General features: G+C 43.0%; 1 non-coding gene across 1 annotated transcript; it reads left to right on the top strand.

Annotated features, from left to right (window-relative positions):
- Positions 1-8626: 8626 nt before the first annotated feature.
- Positions 8627-8731, top strand: LOC134393870 (U6 spliceosomal RNA). The gene has a single exon (XR_010025138.1). It is a non-coding gene; the product is annotated as a U6 spliceosomal RNA (small nuclear RNA).
- Positions 8732-19867: the final 11136 nt, after the last annotated feature.

Raw genomic sequence — 19867 nt, 5'->3', positions numbered from 1 at the left:
CAGGATCTACACTACTGCTTTATAATGGTAGTGAAGGGCTTAATTTTCATTCATATGTGATCGATCATTCTAGGGGCCCCAATTGAGCCCAAGCTCAACTCGTATTTTAAGTCGCTTTGGAAAGCTATGAAAGCATCCTTAGAACTCCTTTGCCAAATTTTATTTAACAGTCATTTTCATTTCTTAATAACAAGTATTTGCTTCTAGGCTAAAAAACGTCTTTGAAAAATGTCTACCCAAAATGTCTACTTTTAATATGCAAGTTAAGAAGCCATGAAAAATGAAATATATACTGGAACGTTGGTGGAGGTGGGGGAAGAGAGCCCTTTAGCTATTGTAAGCTTGCCAGCTAAGTACTTTAAATTTTGATTCTAAAGCCTCCTCCTGTAATTGTCACCTATATGTTGAAGGATACCATTTAGGAGTGGGTTTTGCTTGATTGCGAAGAGCACTTAAGAAGACACTTTTTACCCATGCAGGTTTGAGTTATTACTTTCCAGGCTGGATTCAGTTGGCTGGAGGAATCAGCGGAAAGATTCCCATTGACTTAAGTGGGCCTCTGATGTTTTCATTAAAAAAGATAGTTTTAATTAGTGAGGGTCACCCCCCCCCACCCCGGAATTTGAAATAGGAGTTGTTGTTTTTACAAAATAAATAAATAAATCTGTAAATTAAAGCCTTTTGCACTGCCAAAGATGATCAAGAACCAATTGCATAAGATCTTGATCTGCCTTAAGAGTTGCATTGCATTTTGAAGTTTTACCTGCTCCCCAATAAAGGTTAAGATACACAAGAAGGATTTGAAAGCTATACCATAATGTATTTATTTTGAACATTTACATCCTGCCTTTCTATTAAAGTGCTCAAGATGGCAAATAGTAACAGAATGAAGCAATGATCTTAAATAAACGTCATGAAGTGTTAATCAAAAACAGGGTCAAAAATCTCTAATCAGATTTTCATAAAGTAAGACAATGTATCTGTATGTGAACTACAGATGTATAACAAGTTATCCAAGTAAAAGTGACAAAATAAGTCATACCTCCTCAGCCCTGCAAGTCATACAAGCATTTCAATAGAGTCAGGGGCACCTTGCTTATTTTATTTATTTATTTATTTAAAACGTTTCTTGACCGCCTTTCAGGGCAGAAGCCCTTACAAGGCAGCTTACAACAGTAAAATACATAAAATATTAAAAGCATTAAAAGCAACAAACCAGCAATTAAAACAAAACAATAAAACCAGCAGGAACAACAATAGCAGCAATAATAACAATAACAGCAATACCAATATTCATCATGAGAAGGCCATGGTAAAACAAAATGTGGCCAACTATGCATGATGGAAAAAGAGGCAATGCATCACCAAAAAGAGGGCAAAAGAAGGCATACATGTGCGTAAATCTGGCATGTGCTAATTGATACAGATAGAATTCAAATTTAGAAATAACACCTATCATTGAAAGAGAAATGCAATACATTCCCCATAATGGGGAACTCTTCTTATGATTTTTTATCTTTAAACCAGGTTTGGACTGGGGAATAGCACTTCAGATAGAGGACAGACCTCTGTAAAGTAGGGCGCATAGAATCATAGAATAGTAGAGTTGGAAGGGGCCTATAAGGCCATTGAGTCCAAACCCCTGCTCAATGCAGGGATCCACCTTAAAGCATCCCTGACAGATGGTTGCCCAGCTGGTTTTTGAATGCCTTTAGTGTGGGAGAGCCCACAACATGACCACACTAATGCCTTCTTTCATCAAGGCCTAGAAGCTATTTATTCCTCCTTATTCCTATAAGTTCCTTATTCCACCTTTCATTGAGGCCTACAGGCTTCTCACCCCAGAGGCCTAGAAACTACTTACAAACAAAGCTTAGAAACTACTTATTGCTGTGTATGGTGGTTTGTTCTCTGCTTTCTCCATCCCTTGAGTGTGGAGGGATGGAGTCTTATGGCAGAGTATGAGACTATCCATGAGGTATATTATACATCGAGGAAAGGTAGAGGGAACAGAATCGTTTCAAAAGAGGGAGGAGTTTATCATTGGTTAAAATGAAGCAAAGTGTGATAAGGGAGAAGGCTTTGAAAAAGTGTGGCATATTTTGCAGGTCCTAATGCAATGGGATACGCCTGCCATATTACCTTTTCTCTACTGCACATTCTTTGTTTCAGGTGAATCCTGAGCTTGGCGTCACATCGAACAGCTTTGGTACATGTGGATAAATCTGAAGATGCACTATTATTATTATTATTATTATTATTATTATTATTATTATTATTATTATTATTTATATAGCACCATCAATGTACATGGTGCTGTACAGATTACACAGTAAATAGCAAGACCCTGCCGCATAGGCTTACAATCTAATAAAGTTGTAGTAAACAATAAGGAGGGAAAGAGAATGCAAACAGGCACAGGTCAATGCAGACACGATATGTTGAGTCACCACCAAATATGGCCGAACTTGAAATACTGGGGTGTGTTTGAAGGTTCCTTTTCAGGCAAAACATCCAAAGAAATGTTGATGGGGGAGTAAAAGAGGGAGTTTCAACTACACTGAAAATATTTATCAGCTGGTGGCATGTAATGTCCAGAAGAGGCTTGTGCCACATTAAATCTGTTGATTTAAGAAATATTTTTTATTTTAATAATCTTGTTCTAAGTCACCTTGGGTCTTTCCTTTTTAAAGAGAAAAAAAAACTCTTAAATTGAAATCATCATCATCATCATCATCATCTGATGCTCTTCAAGGCCTCAGGCAGAGAAAGCACATTTTCATCATCTGTTACCTTATCATTGCTTTACCCTGGGATTTTGGTTTTTTAACCTGGATCTTTTTGTATGGAAAACATATGCTCTACCACGGAGCAATGATTCACGCAGAAACACAGAGTCCTAATTTGGATCCAGCTGCCCGTGGGCCGTGGCTGCAATTTATAGTGCCAAATAGCAATCCAAATGGATCAGAACTGCAACAGAGGTGTGGAGGAAGGTTAAAACCTACTACCCCGACCCTAGGGTCCTGATCCAGATTGGGGCCCTTGTACTTACACTATAACAGCATGGGAAACTTCAGGAGGGGGTGTAGGCGACCATTTTCACCTCCCAAACAACCCCTTTGGGACACATCTGCAAGACACCATAAATACAGTGAGATTCGAGTGCTTTAGGCTTCCTTAGTAGTTTGCCGCCAATTTCCAGCAGCAAACAGCTGCAAATTTTGGTAGCTCAGCAGTTGCAGCAGGGGTGGCAGCACCAGGTGGAAGTGAGGGCCACATATTGCCCACTCCTGTCCTAGAGTTAAAAAAAAGAAAGAAGTGGCTGCTTTGCCCATAGCAACTAGCTCAAGCTCACCCAATGAGCTGCATGACTTCCGGTGAAATCCTATGCATGTTTACACAGAAAAAAGGCCTACAACTCCCAGCATGCCCCACCTTGCATGGCTGTCTGGGGCATGCTGGGAGTTGTAGGTCTTTTTTCTGTCTAAACATGCATAAGGTTGTTTCATCAATGGGGTTTTGGTCTCCCCATACCTAGTGTGATACTCTAACCATTCCACCATAGTTAGGGTGACCATATGAAAAGGAGGACAAGGCTCCTGTATCTTTAACAGTTGCATAGAAAAGGGAATTTCAGCAGGTGTCATTTGTATATATGGGGAACCTGGTGAAATTCCCTTTTCATCACAACTGTTAAAGCTGCAGGAGCTATACTAGAGTGACCAGATTTAAAAGAGGGCAGGGCACCTGCAGTTTTAACTGTTGTGATGAAGAGGAAACTTCACCAGGTTCCCCATATATACAAATGACACCTGCTGAAGTTTCCTTTGCAATACAACTGTTAAAGATGCAGGAGCCCTGTCCTCCTTTTCATATGGTCACCCTACCATAATGGGACCCAGAAACACATGAAAAACATTATGTATGGTATCTAGATCCTACACAAGGCTCGGGGTTACATCCCACAGCCCTTCACAGCCAGCAAATCATTTAAATTACAAATGTTCTACAATGTAGTCCCATTTTATTGTAACTTTATTTCTTTTTCCCTGGCCAAATTTCCTACAGTGCTGAAAGACTAAAGAGATGAACCTAGGCAGACAGATAGATTTTAATGGAAGTGTTAAAAAATCTAGGCACAGGGGTAATTTAAAAGATTTACAGTAGCCATATATGTTAATTTTCAACTCTGCTGTATAATAATTTAGTAATTACTCTTTGACTAGATGATAAAATACGGAGCTTTGAATATTGCGCTTTGTTTTGCATGGGGATTATGGAAATGGTGAAAATTAGTTGCATATATTTCATGCCCTTCACCCGGATGTGAAGCATATACATTTGTTTATTTTTGATTTATTACATTTTTATCCCACCCTTTCTCCCTGCAGTCTGGGCAGGGGGGTTGGTACATTTTCCTTCTCCTTACCCACATTATATCCTCATAACAACTCATTGAGGTAGGCTAGGATGAGAAAGAGAGGTACCAGGATGTTACATCACTGAGCTGGGATTTGACCCTTAACTCTCTCCAGTTCATGCCCTACACTCTAACTCAGGAGTAGACAACCTGATGCTCGATGGATGTTTTAGACTACAACTCCCATAAGTCCCAGCTGGCATGAACAATGGCCAGGGATTTGGGAAATTGTAGTCCAAAATGCTGTAACCATCACACAACTTTACATGTGTATTCTGCTCATTCTCAAAGGCCCGTGCTTTCCCCAAGATTGGAAATATGAAATAACAGGATAACTAAACCAGAGACTTCCTTCAACCAATTCATTGATGCAGAGTTTCCTGAAAGTTTGGGAAATCACATGTTCTTCTAGCCCTAGTAGAGCATCCATTCCATTCTTCACAACCTGGGAATCTCACAGTTGGATCCCTAAAATTCCCCTGCAGTGGTTTCTCTCTCTCTCTCTCTCTCTCTCTCTCTCTCTCTCTCTCTCTCTCTCTCTCTTATATAACCATCTTCTAAAAACACACCAGAGTTACTTCTCCCCACTGGCTTCTAGCAGGGCCAGAACTACATCAAGCAGGATAAAACACTTTGAAAACGTCTTGAAAATTATATATGGAGTATGTCATGGGCCCAACAGTTGTCACTAGTGTTATAAACCATTTTAAAGCAGTAGTGTAGATCCTGCCCAGTAGTACAACTCCAGTGGGAGTAATAGGATTACCTAACCTGGGATCAACAAGAGGGGCACAAAATCACCTTCCAAAATCATATCATACAGGGGTGGGAAACCTCTTGAATTCAATTTCAGAGAGGCTCTTGGAGGCAGCATTTCAGTGATGGGCAGGCCAAAGGCAAAAGGAGGCAGGTCCAAAAATTCCAGCTTGTTTTAACTTCAAACACTTTCTGCCAGTAACCAAGGCCTAAACTACACCTACGGCCCTTCCGCAATGGAGGAGGGATAATTGCGAGGTTTCCTGCTTCCGCGATTGTTGCTCACGGGGCACAAGCGAGGGAAGGTTCCTGGAAGTAAAGGACAGCTGTTGTGGGAGGATGTGTGCCCTGTGACGGCGTTTCCAAATGTGGATCGGCAGACATGGGTGGGACTGGACAGATGGGTACGGGGCACAGGATTTTTATTTTAATAACTCCTCCAAGATGCGCACCAGCAGTGTGTGTGTGTGTGTGTGTGTGTGTGTGTATAAATAGGTACTGTGTTGAAGATGTGCTCCTGTGGATTGATATGTTTGTGTTATTTACATGGTCGGCACCACAACATGCCGATAACCAATCAAAAACAGTGCTGAAAATGGTGGACAGCCCACTCCTGCACACCTCTGAAACCACTGGACACACCCCTGACAGTGGGTTGGATGTTCACCGAGCCAGGAGCTTGCGCTGAGCAGCAACAGCTTTGGGAAGGGGGAAACACCAGCCGTGGATGTCGGGATTGTAGCTGGAGAGCTGCTACAAATCCAGTCAACGATATTCCTGAATAACTGAGGGCTCAACCCAAGATCGCCGCGGGAGTAGGTGAACGTCATGTGTCCTGGTAGGTATGACTGCGATTTTAATTAGGAATAAACAGCTGGTGTAGATTAGGCCCACGCCTTAGGAGAGGCATTTCCACTTTTTAGAATTGGGAAAAGTACTGCAGTCTGAGGTGGTCCTGTCCAGGATTTTGCCACCTCATCTTGCACAATGTGTAGAATTGCTCTTGTACAGAAGATGGAGAAAACATGCTAAAATGTAAAGAGATATCTTTAAGAGTTAAGATACCATTAACTAAACTAGTCCAAAAAGGTGTAGTTTGTTAATAATTATACTGAAAGAAAAACCCAATACTTCTGAGATTAGCAATATTAACCTGGGAATAGCTTGATTTTAATGGCTATTAAGGTATGGCCATTCATTTATGGTGCTTCATCCAAATTTTAATAAACATTGATGCTGCCATTTTTTAAAAGGTCATTTCAGAAGATAAAGCAGGCTGAACTCCTTTGGGATCAGACCTATCCTGAAGTCGGGAAACCAGTCCTTATTACATGGTTATCCCTAGAATGTAGGTAAAGTACTATAGCAGTTGTTTGTGTATCGTGGAAGTGATATTCACTACAAACCCTGTAGCATTTAATACAGAATATCTATATATTTTTAAATGAAAATCTCTAGACTAGCATTTGAAAACCCAGATTAATTTTTTTGCTCTCTTCCTCTCTCACCTTGATGACTAGAACTGCTGTGGCAGACAGTGGAAACCAAAGCAAGCTACCAGTTTTCCAAAGTAAGTAACATTGGTAAAGAGGGTTCTTAAGCTACCAAAGATGCTCTCCTCTTCCTCCTTTGGATGAGGTTCCATGATCTGCTTTCAAGATTGTTGTAAACCGCCCAGAGAGCTTCGGCTGGGGGGGCGGTATATAAATGTAATAAAATAAATAAATAAATAAATAAGATATAAGACGATACCTGCTAATGGTCACACTGACTTGGATCGAGACTTCGGCCTTAGCTAGACCTAAGGTTTATCCCTGGATCGTCCAGGGGTCAAACCTGTTCATCTAGGTGACACACAGGGGATCCAGTGCTCAGGCAGGGGTGAACCCTGGATGATCCCAGGATAAACCTTAGGTCTAGCTGTGGCCTTAGAGCAGACAAGTCAATAGGGCTTTGAGTTAGTCCGGACAACTTTCAGTCTCATTGTTTTCAATAGGGCTAAGTATGACCAAGTCTGGATCTAACGCATTGGATGGAAGAGAAGTTACCTGATTTTCCTTGATGGAACATTCTGCTGGAAATGTACAGGGTGGGTGAAAGAAGGGCCTGCTGTTCAGCTAGCTCATCCATGAGATGATTTCTCTCTTGTGAAAAGAATCCCTAGAAAGGAAATGGTACAGGAACAAATGCCATAAAGTAACAGGCTCCGTGTAATAAGAGAGCCACATTCCCAATTACAGGGAGGCAATTCAAGTCTCACAGAATGAAAAGCCTAAAGCATTTTACAGCTTTGTCTGTCTCCATTGCATTTATAATAATGTGATAGACATGATGATGTTTTCCCAGGGCATATTTAGATAGAGTGATAGAGAGATGGGTTCCCTCCTCCAGAGTATACCTGTGGAGGAACACACATTATCATTATTATGTTTGATTATAATAGCCACATATTTAAGCATTTCTGATCTACTCAGTTGATCTACTGGGCGTTGTGCTGAGACTTATGGTGGACATACACTGGTTCAGCCTATGTAATGGCCTTCCAGCAATCAGCATGCAAGGGGCCAGCCACCTTCCTGTACCTATAAGACCCATTTCACAGAGCACAAAACTGTTGTTTGGACATACCTAACTGATTTTTAGACACTCCTCCCAATCAAGGCTCAGAAACTATGTAATAACCTGGACCTGAGTTTCCAGCTGTGAACTTTGGGCCAAACTAAATATTTGGCTAATCATGCATAACATATATATGAATGTTGGTGTAATTGCGTGTGGCTCCAATTCACACAAGGATCATGATGCTGTTTAAATCTCCCCCTGCTATTCCCTCCTGCTGGAATTCAACCCACAGAGGGGGCGGGGGGGGGTTAAAATAGGGTGACCATATGAAAAGGAGGACAGGGCTCCTGTAACTTTAACAGTTGCATAGAAAAGGGAATTTCATTTGTATATATGGAGAACCTGGTGAAATTCCCTCTACATCACCACAGTTAAAGCTGCAGGAGCTCTACTAGAGTGAGCAGATTTAAAAGAGGGCAGGGCACCTGCAGCTTTAACTGTTGTCATGAAGAGGAACTTTCACCAGGTTCCCCATATATATGTGGGGAACCTGGCTTCGGCAGCACATATAGGGTGACCATATGAAAAGGAGGACAGGGCTCCTGTATCTTTAACAGTTGCATCGAAAAGTGAATTTCAGCAGGTGTCATTTGTATGCATGTCGCACCTGGTTAAATTTCCTCTTCATCACAATGATTAAAGCTGCAGGAGCTAAGCTGCAGCTATATTGAGACCAGATTTAAAAGAGTGCAGGGCACCTGCAGCTTTAACCGCTGTGATGAAGAGGGAATTTCACCAGGTTCTCCATATACACAAATGACACCTGCTGAAATTCCCTTTTCAATACAACTGTTAAAGATACAGGAGCCCTGTCCTCCTTTTCATATGGTCACCCTAAGCACATATACTAAAATTGGAATGATACAGAGAAGATTAGCATGGCCTCTGCGCAAGGATGACACGCAAATTTGTGAAGTGTTCCATATTTTTCTGTTGTTTTTAAATGGATACTGTTGTTTTTATACTGTTGTTTTTATGTTTTTGATGGTTTTAAATTTTGTATACTTTTTTATTTACTATTTACTGTTTTTAACTTTTGTAAACTGCCCAGAGAGCTTCAGCTATGGGGCAGTATATAAATGTATTAAATAAATAAATAAACATTAAAATGACACCTGCTGAAATTTCCTTTTCAATACAACTGTTAAAGATACAGGAGTCCTGTCCTCTTTTTCATATGGTCACCCTAGTTTAAAAAAAAGGAAAAGATAGTCTCCATTGGAGTCAATGGAGGAATTACTTCCTTTTAAAAAAAACCTACTGTGGGGTGGATGGATGAAACTTCGGGGGAAATGGGTGGGGTGAAGATTTAACTCCCCATCCATGGTCCCAATTTGAACTGGGGCCATAGATGCTTACACAAAGGTAAATAAAACTATCATGTATTATCTAGGGATGTGAGAGATATCTGCAACAGAAACAAATGAGTTTGGATTTCCAGAATTTTATGCAAATTTAGTCTTAGAAAAATACGTAAAACAACCACAACCACAACCACAACGGCCAAAAATGTGCATTTCCCCCATAGGCTAAAGCATTGACACAGCGGGGAAAGTGGGCAGTTTCCGGAGCTTCTATTGTGCACACAATGGAGGCTCCGGAAATTGCGCACGTCTTCCTACTGCATTAATGGCTGCCAAAAGGGTTCCATTGACACAGTAGGGAAAGCATGCAATTTCAGCAGCTGAGAGCGGATGGCCATCGAGAAGCTTGTGAAGCCCAATGAGCGGGGCTGGATGGCAGCAGTGACAGGGCAAGTGTCCAACAGGGCAGATGTTAGGGTGACCATATGAAAAGGAGGACAGGGCTCCTGTATCTTTAACAGTTGCATAGAAATGGGAATTTCAGCAGGTGTCATTTGTATATATGGGGAACCTGGTGAAATTCCTTCTTCATCACAACAGTTAAAATGCAGGAGCTATACCAGAGTGACCAGATTTAAAAGAGGGCAGGGCCCCTGCAGCTTTAACTGTTGTGATGAAGAGGAAATTTCACCAGGTTCTCCATATATACAAAGGACACCTGCTGAAATTTCCTTCAGCAAGGAATTAACAGTTGCATTAACAATACAACTGTTAAAGATACAGGAGCCCTGTCCTCCTTTTCATATGGTCACCCTAGCAGATGTGGGTGAGTTCACTCACCCCTACTCAGAGAAGCAAATATCCCTTTTGAAATGGCCACAATGCCCTAATCTGAATTGGCTGTTAATTTCTCAATGATTGAGAATAAGAACCCTTAAGAAGAAGGGAAAAAAATCCTTTTTTGACCATTTTTTTCCATAGAAAGGGAAAGGGATCATACTTATTTTCAAAAACTTTTAAATAATGGCTTTTGAAAAACGAAGTCTCTATTTTTTAAAAAAATCCAATAGGAAAAAGAGAGAGAGAAAAATCCCTGAGTTTCAATACCTGGGAGTTATAAGTGCAACAAATCCAGTCCTGCTATGAATTCTGGTGTTCATAAAAGGCTACTTAGGGACAAGATAGTTTTAGATCTAAGAAACATGTAAAAATGACTCATTGTTAATAGGGTGAGCTCTTTGCATTTGGATTAGGGTTAACTGACAGTAACCAGTCACCTTTTATTCTCACGGATTCCACCAGAGGAATGCTTTGTGCTGGCCTGAAAAAGACAGAATTAGGTGTTCCATTTATACTATTGATCTTAATAACCTACTCTCATAAATACCTACTTTATGACATCAATAAAAAAGAGAATAGTGGCAACTCCTAACAATAGAAAATTGTTACTTTGTAATTGAAGTATTTCAATGAGCATCTGAAATAGCCACCATAGTGGTACAGTAGTGATATTTTATTACCAGCGTTTAAATATCTGTCCAGAGAGACTGCTCTCTTTTTCTTTATTTTTTAACAGCTCTAATTAATTGAGCAAACTCCAGCTTCTGGGTTCCTATGGTTATCTGAGCTTTTCTTTTCCATCTGTGATCCGTTCCCCCCTTTTTATTCATAAGCACAAAAGGGACTCTTCCCCTTTAAGTGCCTGGATGGGAGCAGAAGCAAGATGTGAATTCAGTGATGCCCCACACAGCCCATGGCCACCCCAAATGCGTATCAAGAAACCTAGGGCTCATCTACATCTGAAACCTAGGGCTCATCTACACCAAGCTGGATATTCCTCCACTATGAAAGTGGTATGAAAGCAATATATAAAAGGCAGGAGCCACACTACTGCTTCATAGCAGTATTGAAGTGCACTGCAGGATCTACACTACTGCTTTGTAGTGGTACTGAAATGCACTGACAACTGTTGGGGCCCATTGACACATCTACACCAAGCAGTATATAATACTATGAAAGTGGTATGAAAGTGGTATATCGTCTGTGTCAATGGGCCCCAACAGTTGACAGTGCACTTCAATACCACTAGAAAGCAGTTGTGGGGCTCCTGCCTTTTATATACCACTTTCATACTGCTTTCATAGTTGAATATCCTGCTTCGTGTAGATGAGTCCATACTCCATTGTATTCCTGTGGTGATGGTCATGCTATGATTTAACTAGGGCCATTGCTAGACCAGGCGTTAGCCTGGTGTGAGGCCCGGTGTCCCTCCTGTGCATCCAGATGATGCACAGGGGATCCTGGGGTCAGGCCGGGCTAAAACCTCCCTTAAGCCGGGATAAGTGGATTCGCTTATGGTCCGGTTTTTTCCGCAGCCCCGGCCTCAGGCCGGGGCTGCAGAAGGTCTAGCAGGGTCCGTGGCTTTTCCCGGCTGCGACTAGCCAGGAGAAGCCACGGACTGGGCACAGCGCTCATATGAGTGCTGTGCCCATTGGGCCGGGGGGGGGGAATCATGGGGGGGGAGATAGGGGCTGGGGGAAAGGCCGGACCCTGCAGGAGAGGGGGGGAAGAAGGACGGGTATGGGCGACGGGGGACAGGGCATCAGGGATGGGGGATGGGGGAAAGAAGGATGGGCGAGCGAGTGGGCATCGGGGAGGGGGGAAGAAGGACGGGGTACAGGGCATCAGGGAGGGGGGAGGACGGGCAAGCGAGCGGGTGGGGGGGCATAAGGCATTGTGGGGGGGAATCAAGGGCAGGGGGAGTTGGGACCCTTAATTTTTTTAAAAAAGTACTTACCTTTTCGGTGGTGCGCTCCTGCGCACATGGCCCTTTAAGGGGGGAAAACACGGCACGTGCGACGGGGCTTTCCCTTGCCCCGTCGCGTGCTGACGTCTGGAAAAGGGCGACGGCGCGTACTAGCTGTAGTGCGCCGTCGCCCCGACTCCAGGGCGGATTTTCAGGTAGGTCTAGCAAGGCCCTAGGTTTAAAATGCAAGACTGCATGTACTTGGATTTTTTTTTTTAAAAAAATAACTACATACATCAAGGTTTGCAAACAATTTTGTTTTAATTATTCCGACATGACAAGAATGTAGAAGCAGTTGTGAAGCATAGAAGGGTTCTTGAGTAGGGATGTCAGAGAAATCCATTTGAGGGGTGCAGTTGGACGAGATCCTAGCTTCAGAACCCCGGACTTCATTCCGGTTCCTGCCGCAGGGACCAACACCGTCTGTATTGAGTCAGGCCAGTTCATGGATTTTCCAGCCATTTTGAACATCCCCCCCCCCCCCAGGTTCTGCAATTAGTACAAATGTCTGCGTGATTTGCACAAACCATTTGGAAATGTTTGCAAATTGCATAGAAATGTGTACAAATTGTGGCCGAATTTGTGCAAATTCCTGAACAATTTGCAAAAGCAAAAAGAAAACATACACCAAAAATGTTCCCAGAGTTCGGGGGAAAAGCCTGAAGCTCAGCTTACAAATGCAAATCGAATCATGCATGTTAGAAAATGTTAAAATGAAAGAAAGAGGGAAACCTCTTCTTTTAATTATAGAGTAAGAGAAAACATTGTTACATTTTTTTTTTTGCAGTGGAGGGAATCGGAAGTCCGTCTTAATTGTGTATGTTTAGTATGTCTTTTATGTTGATGTTTGATTCTGCTTTTTTATAATACTTGTTTGTTTGTGTTTTAGGAAATAATAAAACTTTAAACTCGAATCATGCATGTCGCAGAACTCCATCAAACCAAAAAAGAAGTAGATTTCCCAGTGACAGACATCCTTATAAGAACATAAGAAGAGCCCTGCTGGATAAGACCAAGGGTCCATCTAGTCCAGCACTCTGTTCACACAGTGGCCAACCAGCCATCAGCCATGATGGATAAGCAGGACATGGTGCAATAGCACTCACCCACCCATGTTGCCCAGCAACTGGTGCACACAGGCTTACTGCCTTAAGAACTGGAGATAGCACGCAACCGTCAGGGCTAGTAGCCATTGATAACCTTCACCTCCAGGAATTTATCCAACCCCCTTTTAAAGCCATCCAAATTGGTGGCCATCACAAATACATTTTTGGTGGTTCCAAAGTAGGGGTGTGCACGGACCCCCCCGATCCGCTTCTCTCCCAGATCCGCAATTTGAGGATTGGGCTGCTTCGCTCTGCCCCGCTCCGCCTATAGTCCACTTTGCTCCGCTGCGGAACTCCGGATCCGGATCGGAGCTCCGCTTTTCCCCCCATAGGCTTGCATTGAAATACAAAAAAGTATACAACTTTTTTTCTGTTAAAATTAGAAACCTCAAGTTTGGCACCATGAAACCTCATGGATGTATACACACGCCTGCCAAGACTCAAGCCAATCCCACCATCCCCTGATTTTTGGGGAATTTATGAAAATCGGACACCCCATTTGCAGACATGGGCTTTTCTCCGACATTTTGACAGATAAAAAAAATTGAAGCAGGCACCCCCACAGATGCCATCTAGAGCCACATTCATGGCAAGACTCAAGCCAATCCCATCATCCCCTGATTTTTGCCGGGGCTCTAACCTTTTAACTCACCCCAATTCACACCCCTTTCGAGATCTCTGTCAATTTGCACGTTAGAAACCTCAAACTCGCCACCATGATAGATTATTCAGGGATACACATACATGCCGAGACTCAAGCCAATCCCATCATCCCCTGATTTTTGGGGAATTTATGAAAATTGGACACCCCAGTATCTCAGGGATTTAAAGCTGCAGACAGCTCAATGGGGCCATTTCAAAGGAAATCTCAACATGCCATGAATTGGGGAGTAGAGATAAACCTAAAATATGAATCTTCTTCCACACTTGAAAAATTGATTTGGAACTTCCAAAACTCTAAGTGAGCGCAGGAAGGACTTCTCCCCTGAGTCAAAGCAAGACACACACAAACCATCCCTGTGAGGCGGGCAGGGGAGGAGGGAGGGAAGGCAGGCAGGCAGGAGACATTTCTGGGGGCATAAGGAAGTGAGCCAAGGATAGTTTCAAAGCCAGTAATGCATATAAAATAGAATAAATAAATAAATAAATAAACAAAGGAGGGGTGGAATTAAAAGCAGCAGTGTTGCTGAATAAACAACAAGAACTTTTAAAAAAAGGCTATATCTGTCTTTTACAAGTAAGAGGGGAGTGGACGTGCCCAGGGGGAGGAGGAATCATCATTGCCAATTTGGCTGTCCCTGTCTAGGGAACAGTCTTTAAGAAGCAAACTTTCACTTCAACTCATGATAGACATTCTCTCCACAGGTTAACCTTTGGAGGGCTATGATGGCCCTCCAAGGACAGGAGAGTGCACTGGGCACGTCCACATGCCCTAGGGGAGCTCATCCCCTTGCACCACATCTATTCAGTTGTTCCCCAAAATTAGGGTGGGTAGCAGTGCTGTGTTTCTTATCTGTTAGTATATGATTTCAGGTTGTGTTTGTGCATTTGGTGGAGCTACTGTTTTAAAAAACACTGGGAAAACTCCATTCAGAGTAGAAAGAGATGTTTCCCAGAATCCCAAGTTACCCGTTTTGCCTATCCCCTCCTCCAACTTTGGGATCATGTGACCATGATCAGGAGTTGACTCTGCCCCTCAGCCCTTCGAAAAGGTACGTTTTCCCACTGTTTTTACCGTTTTTTAAAAAAATTCTAGCAAGCGAACCGCAGCACGCAGAGAGATGAGAGTAGGCTCAAAATGACCCCCAGCCACAACTCTCTATTTTATTTTATTTTTATTTGTTAAACTTATATACCGCTCCCATAGCCAGGACTCTCTGGGCGGTTTACAGAAATTCTAAAATTGAGGTAAAAACAAGTATACAAAAATTTAAAACTCTAAAACACAGAACATACACACATACAGCATTAAAAACTGATTAAAAACTAAACGTTTGGGTAATTAGGATGTGCCGCCATATGCCTGGGCAAAGAGGAAAGTCTTAACCTGGCGCCGGAAGGATAGCAGCATCTCTAAGCACAAGAAGTTTCAGAAAGATAGCTTAAAAACCAGCACAGTTATCCCCTATTCTTTTCCACAATGCAATCCTATGGGCGAAATTTTTCAAAATGGCGATCGGATCGCGCCGCGAAAAGAGAAGTGCTCTGCCTATGGGCGCTTCTCTTCGCCGTGCTTCTACGGGTCCCCGGTCCGCTTCTACTCCGCCTCTGGGCAAGGCGGAGCAGGCCAATTCGCTTCTGATTCTCCGCTTCTAATCGGAGCTGAGCACATCCCTATTCCAAAGCATAAGACCCAACACAAAGGGTCTACACGTGGCATGCAACATCACAGCCACCATTTTAGATTTTTTTAAAGGTAAAGGAGCACACGAGTGCTCGAACAAAGCTGTAAGTTGTGGTTGTTTTTTTTAAAAAAAAACACCCGTCCCCCTCCCACCCACCCCCGATGGGCACAGAGCTCCTGAGGAGCAAAGTGCCTTGTGTAGGGTGACCATATGAAAAGGAGGACTGGACTCCTGTATCTTTAACAGTTGTATTGAAAAGGGAATTTCTGCAGGTGTCATTTGTATATATGGGGAACCTGGTGAAATTTCCTCTTCATAACAACAGTTGAAGCTGCAGGTGCCCTGCCCTCTTTTAAATCTGGTCACTCTAGTATAGCTCCTGCACTTTAACTGTTGTGATGAAGAAGGAATTTCACCAGGTTCTCCATATATACAAATGACACCTGCTGAAATTCCCTTTTCTATGCAACTGTTAAAGATACAGGAGCCCTGTCCTCCTTTTCATATGGTCACCCTAGCCTTGTGCCTGGTTCCCTGCTTCTCACATTTACTTGCGAGGAGCTGGGACATACCAGTGACGTCAGACCACACTTTCTGCAGTCTCGGGATCATCCCGAGACTGTGGAAAAAGCGGGAAAGAAGGACCTGCCGATATCCCGGGCCAAGGGAGGGATCATCTGTCCCTCCTCCTGGGATGCCCTGTGCATCATGTGGATGCACAGGGATGATCCCAGGGTGATCACCAGGATATTGCCAGGTCTAGCCATGGCCTTAGGCTTTCTGTGTTTGAATTGCCCTTTAGAAACTGAGGAAATAAATCCGTACTATAACTTCTACAAAACTCCCCCACCCCCACCCGCATTCCAGTGCTGTTAAAAATATTAAAAAGATTTGTGCATATTAGCCCTTTGCAGAACTGTTGACAAAACTGGCAAATTTCTAGACTCTACCATTATATTTCATGGAGTTTGGCAAATGCTTCCATAGATATTTGTGTGAGCAACATTGGACTGTATTCTTCGGGGGGAAAGTACACACCACGTAATATATGGTGGAAGATGATGATCCAGAAAAAAATGGCTGAAGGAATCCTTTCCCCTAGCTGTTGGTCTCAAGAACAGTAAGGTCATTTGATACTATTCAAATACTCAATTATTTGGAATTATTTCATTGGAGATCTTAGTGCTTCATGTGCATTATGAAGCTAAGTAATTCAACACAATAAAAATTCTAACATCTAAAACAGCTTTCCCCAATCTGGTGCCCTACAGAAAGGCCATGCTGGCTGGGGATAATTGTAATTGTAATCCAATGCTACTGGATGGCACCAAGTTGGGAAGGGTAATAGAAATATTTCCTTTTATAATATGAGACTGACGTTCTGGCCGTTTAGCCCAGGCCAATGTTATCGCAATGACTTCTTCATTATACTGCACCCACGTTATTCTGATATACTGAGAGGTTACCTCAATACCATGAAAGAAAACAATGTTCTTGACGTTTCCCCCCCAAAAAAGGCACTTGAATGCCGTTTGAAAATCGACCTTGTGAATAAATTAAATAATAGCTTGTGAAAATGTCCTCCAGCGCTTCTCCCCCTCTTCCCTGTTCCCCTGAATGCATGCAAACGCGCACAGCAAGGTTGTTTGCATTTCTTTTACGGTGTCTGGGAATTATACGGTAGATCAGTGCACAAGAGTGTTGTCTTTGGGCATAGTTGTCATTTGTGCTCAGTGGGTTGCACACAATTCTGGCATGATTTGCCCTTCAAGTTGTCCAATTCTCTCTCCTCTCCTTGATGACCTGCATATTAAACTTCTCCGCCGTGAGACTCCAGATTTTGGTGGTCCCTTCCATTTGTCAGGCTCATTATAGCCACTCAATTGCTCCTCTCGATCAGATACGCTCTCACCGAACGGCATTTGGCCATCCCCCTGAACTAATGGATACCTTTCGGAACAGAAGGTTTCAAGGGTTCTTTCCGAAGGAGGCACAGTCAGTATCATTTTAGAGAATGGAATAGATCTGAATGCGGAGCTTGTTTCCTTTCCTTTCCTTCCTTGTGAAAACCGGGGCTGCAATGGACCCACAATAGATGAGAGAGCCCAATTTGATTGAATTTGGAGGGTGGTTTTTTTGTCATCATACTGTCTATTGAATTTAAAAATAAACTGATCAGATAGATTGTGACTTGGGTCTAAAGTAGGGGTGCATAATCTCAGGCTCCTAGGGGTCCCAATCCAGCTCTCTGGGACTCCCCAATTGGCCACGTCCCCTTCCTCTAGCCCCAATCCCTTTCCTCCAACCACTAATTTGTTGGCGGTTTTCTGGCTTTTTCACAGTCCCCCCCCCAATTCTAAAAGGGTGAAATGTTTCCCCTGAGGCTCAGGGCATGTCTACACCAGGGGAGGGGAGTGGGAGGATCTTGTGATATTCTGGTCACGAGATCCTCCCCTTCAGTCCACATGCAGCACGTGACATTCTGGGAGGAAGGAGGATGTCACGGCCACCATTTTTTTTATTGAAGATGAGTGCACGAGCGCTCCAATGATAATTTCAGTTTAAAAATAAAATAATTCTGCTCCCCCCACCTCACCCCAATGGGCACAGAGCACCTGAGGAGCTCTGTGCCCTGTGCCTGGTTCCCGGCTCCTCGCATTTACTTGCGAGAAGCCAGGACAACAATCCTGAGACCGTAGGAAAAATCAGGCTAAAAGTTGTCCTGGTAATCCCGGGGAAATGGAGGGATCATCCCTTCCTGCCACGGGATCCCTTGTGCATCATGTGGATGCACAGGGATGATCCCGCGGCGATCCCTAGGATAAGGCATCATCTAGACATGCCCTTAGTTATGGACAGTAAGAGCTATAAGCTAAAATATCCTGGTATTTTTGGCCCCACCCCATTTGCCTTTAGCCCTGCCCCTTTTGCCTTTAGCCCCACCCACCACAACGCAGCGCCCAAGGGCTTCTCTGAAATTGAATTCAGCCCTCAGGTTGAACAAGGTTCAACCATTCGATCTAAAGAGCTCCTTACACAAGCTGGATGCTCTTGAAGGAGCTGGACACACTCTTATATGCAAAAGATAACAGGGTGGGGGAGGTTGGAGGAGAGATTTTCAGGTTTTGGCCATTCTTCCACAGCCGTAGCCCTCCAAGCCTCATTGAACACCCTCCTGGAGGGTCCTAACCTGGAGGAGGGTTTGCAGATTGCAAGGGGCTGCTGCAGGGAGGAAGGGGGTTATTAACATGTATTAACATTTAAAGCCCTAAACGGCTTGGGGCCAGGCTATCTGAAGGAACGCCTCCTCCCGTATGTACCTGCCCGGACCCTAAGGTCATCCTCAGGGGTCCTTCCCCGCGAGCCCCTGCCAAAGGAAGTAAGGCAGGTGGCTACCAGGAGGAGGGCCTTCTCTGCTGTGGCACCCCGGCTGTGGAATGAGCTCCCTAAAGAGGTTTGCTTGGCACTTACGCCAGGTGAAGACTTTTTATTCTCCCACCATTTTAACAGTCTATAAATAAATTTGAACTTGGTGTTTTAAATTTGTAATTTTGCATTGCTGCTGTTTTTATCTGGTTGAGCTTTTAAATTGTATTTTATATTATGGTTTTATACTGTTGTTTTATACTTTGAATGTTTTTAATTTTTGTGAACCGCCCAGAGAGCTCCGGCTATTGGGCGGTATAGAAATGTAATAAATAAATAAATAAATAAATAATGTGAATAGAACTTAGGACCCATGCCTGTATGTCTTCTATATATGCACTTGGGACTGAAAGACCAAGGAAAAGTTGGGGTGCATGGAGGGTAAGTTGTAAGCAAGCACAATTTTTGACATTGAGCAACATCATGACTGATCACAGGACACATCAGGGAAGGCATCAACCTTAGCTTCCAATTTCCTGGCTTTGCGAAATTTGGACCAAGGTGAGAAAGCCTTATCTTCTGGTCTTATAAACTGGCATGAATATATATTTATTCTAAAGATAGATATGTGAATTCCCCTTTTGTATCATGTCTGTTAGATTGTAAGCCTGGAACGGTGTGTTTTCTTAAACTTTGTAGAGTACCTAGAAAAGGTTAGGCATATTGATGATGATTATGATGATGATACAATAATAATAAGAATCATAATCATAATTTTTAGAGCACTATGTTTCTGTTCTGGTACACTGTAGTATGAAACATGGAATGTCGTTAGAATGTGTGAGTTGATGACTATTTTTTTAAAAAACAATCGGGATGAACCTTTGGTCTGATCAAGCTTTGTGATTCTAGGAAAGGTTTTCTCCCCCATTAGACCAATTTCAGTTTGACATTTGTGTTCTGCTTTTGAATCCTGCAAATTGCCCTCTGTTTTCAGAGGTAGCTACATTTCCCTGTTTGCTTTCAGTGCTTTAAAACGAAAGCTTCAGAGCGTCAAAGCCCAGCGTGAATCCGTTTGTATCTGAATTTTGATATCTTCATTTGGATGGAATTTTACCCTCCTGGAACCACACTGGCAT

The sequence above is a fragment of the Elgaria multicarinata genome, chromosome 2 (genome assembly GCF_023053635.1).
Source record: "Elgaria multicarinata webbii isolate HBS135686 ecotype San Diego chromosome 2, rElgMul1.1.pri, whole genome shotgun sequence".
In the NCBI taxonomy this organism is placed as follows: Eukaryota; Metazoa; Chordata; class Lepidosauria; order Squamata; family Anguidae; genus Elgaria; species Elgaria multicarinata.
Note: the sequence above shows the minus strand (reverse complement) of the source record. Positions and strands in the feature narration are given on the sequence as shown.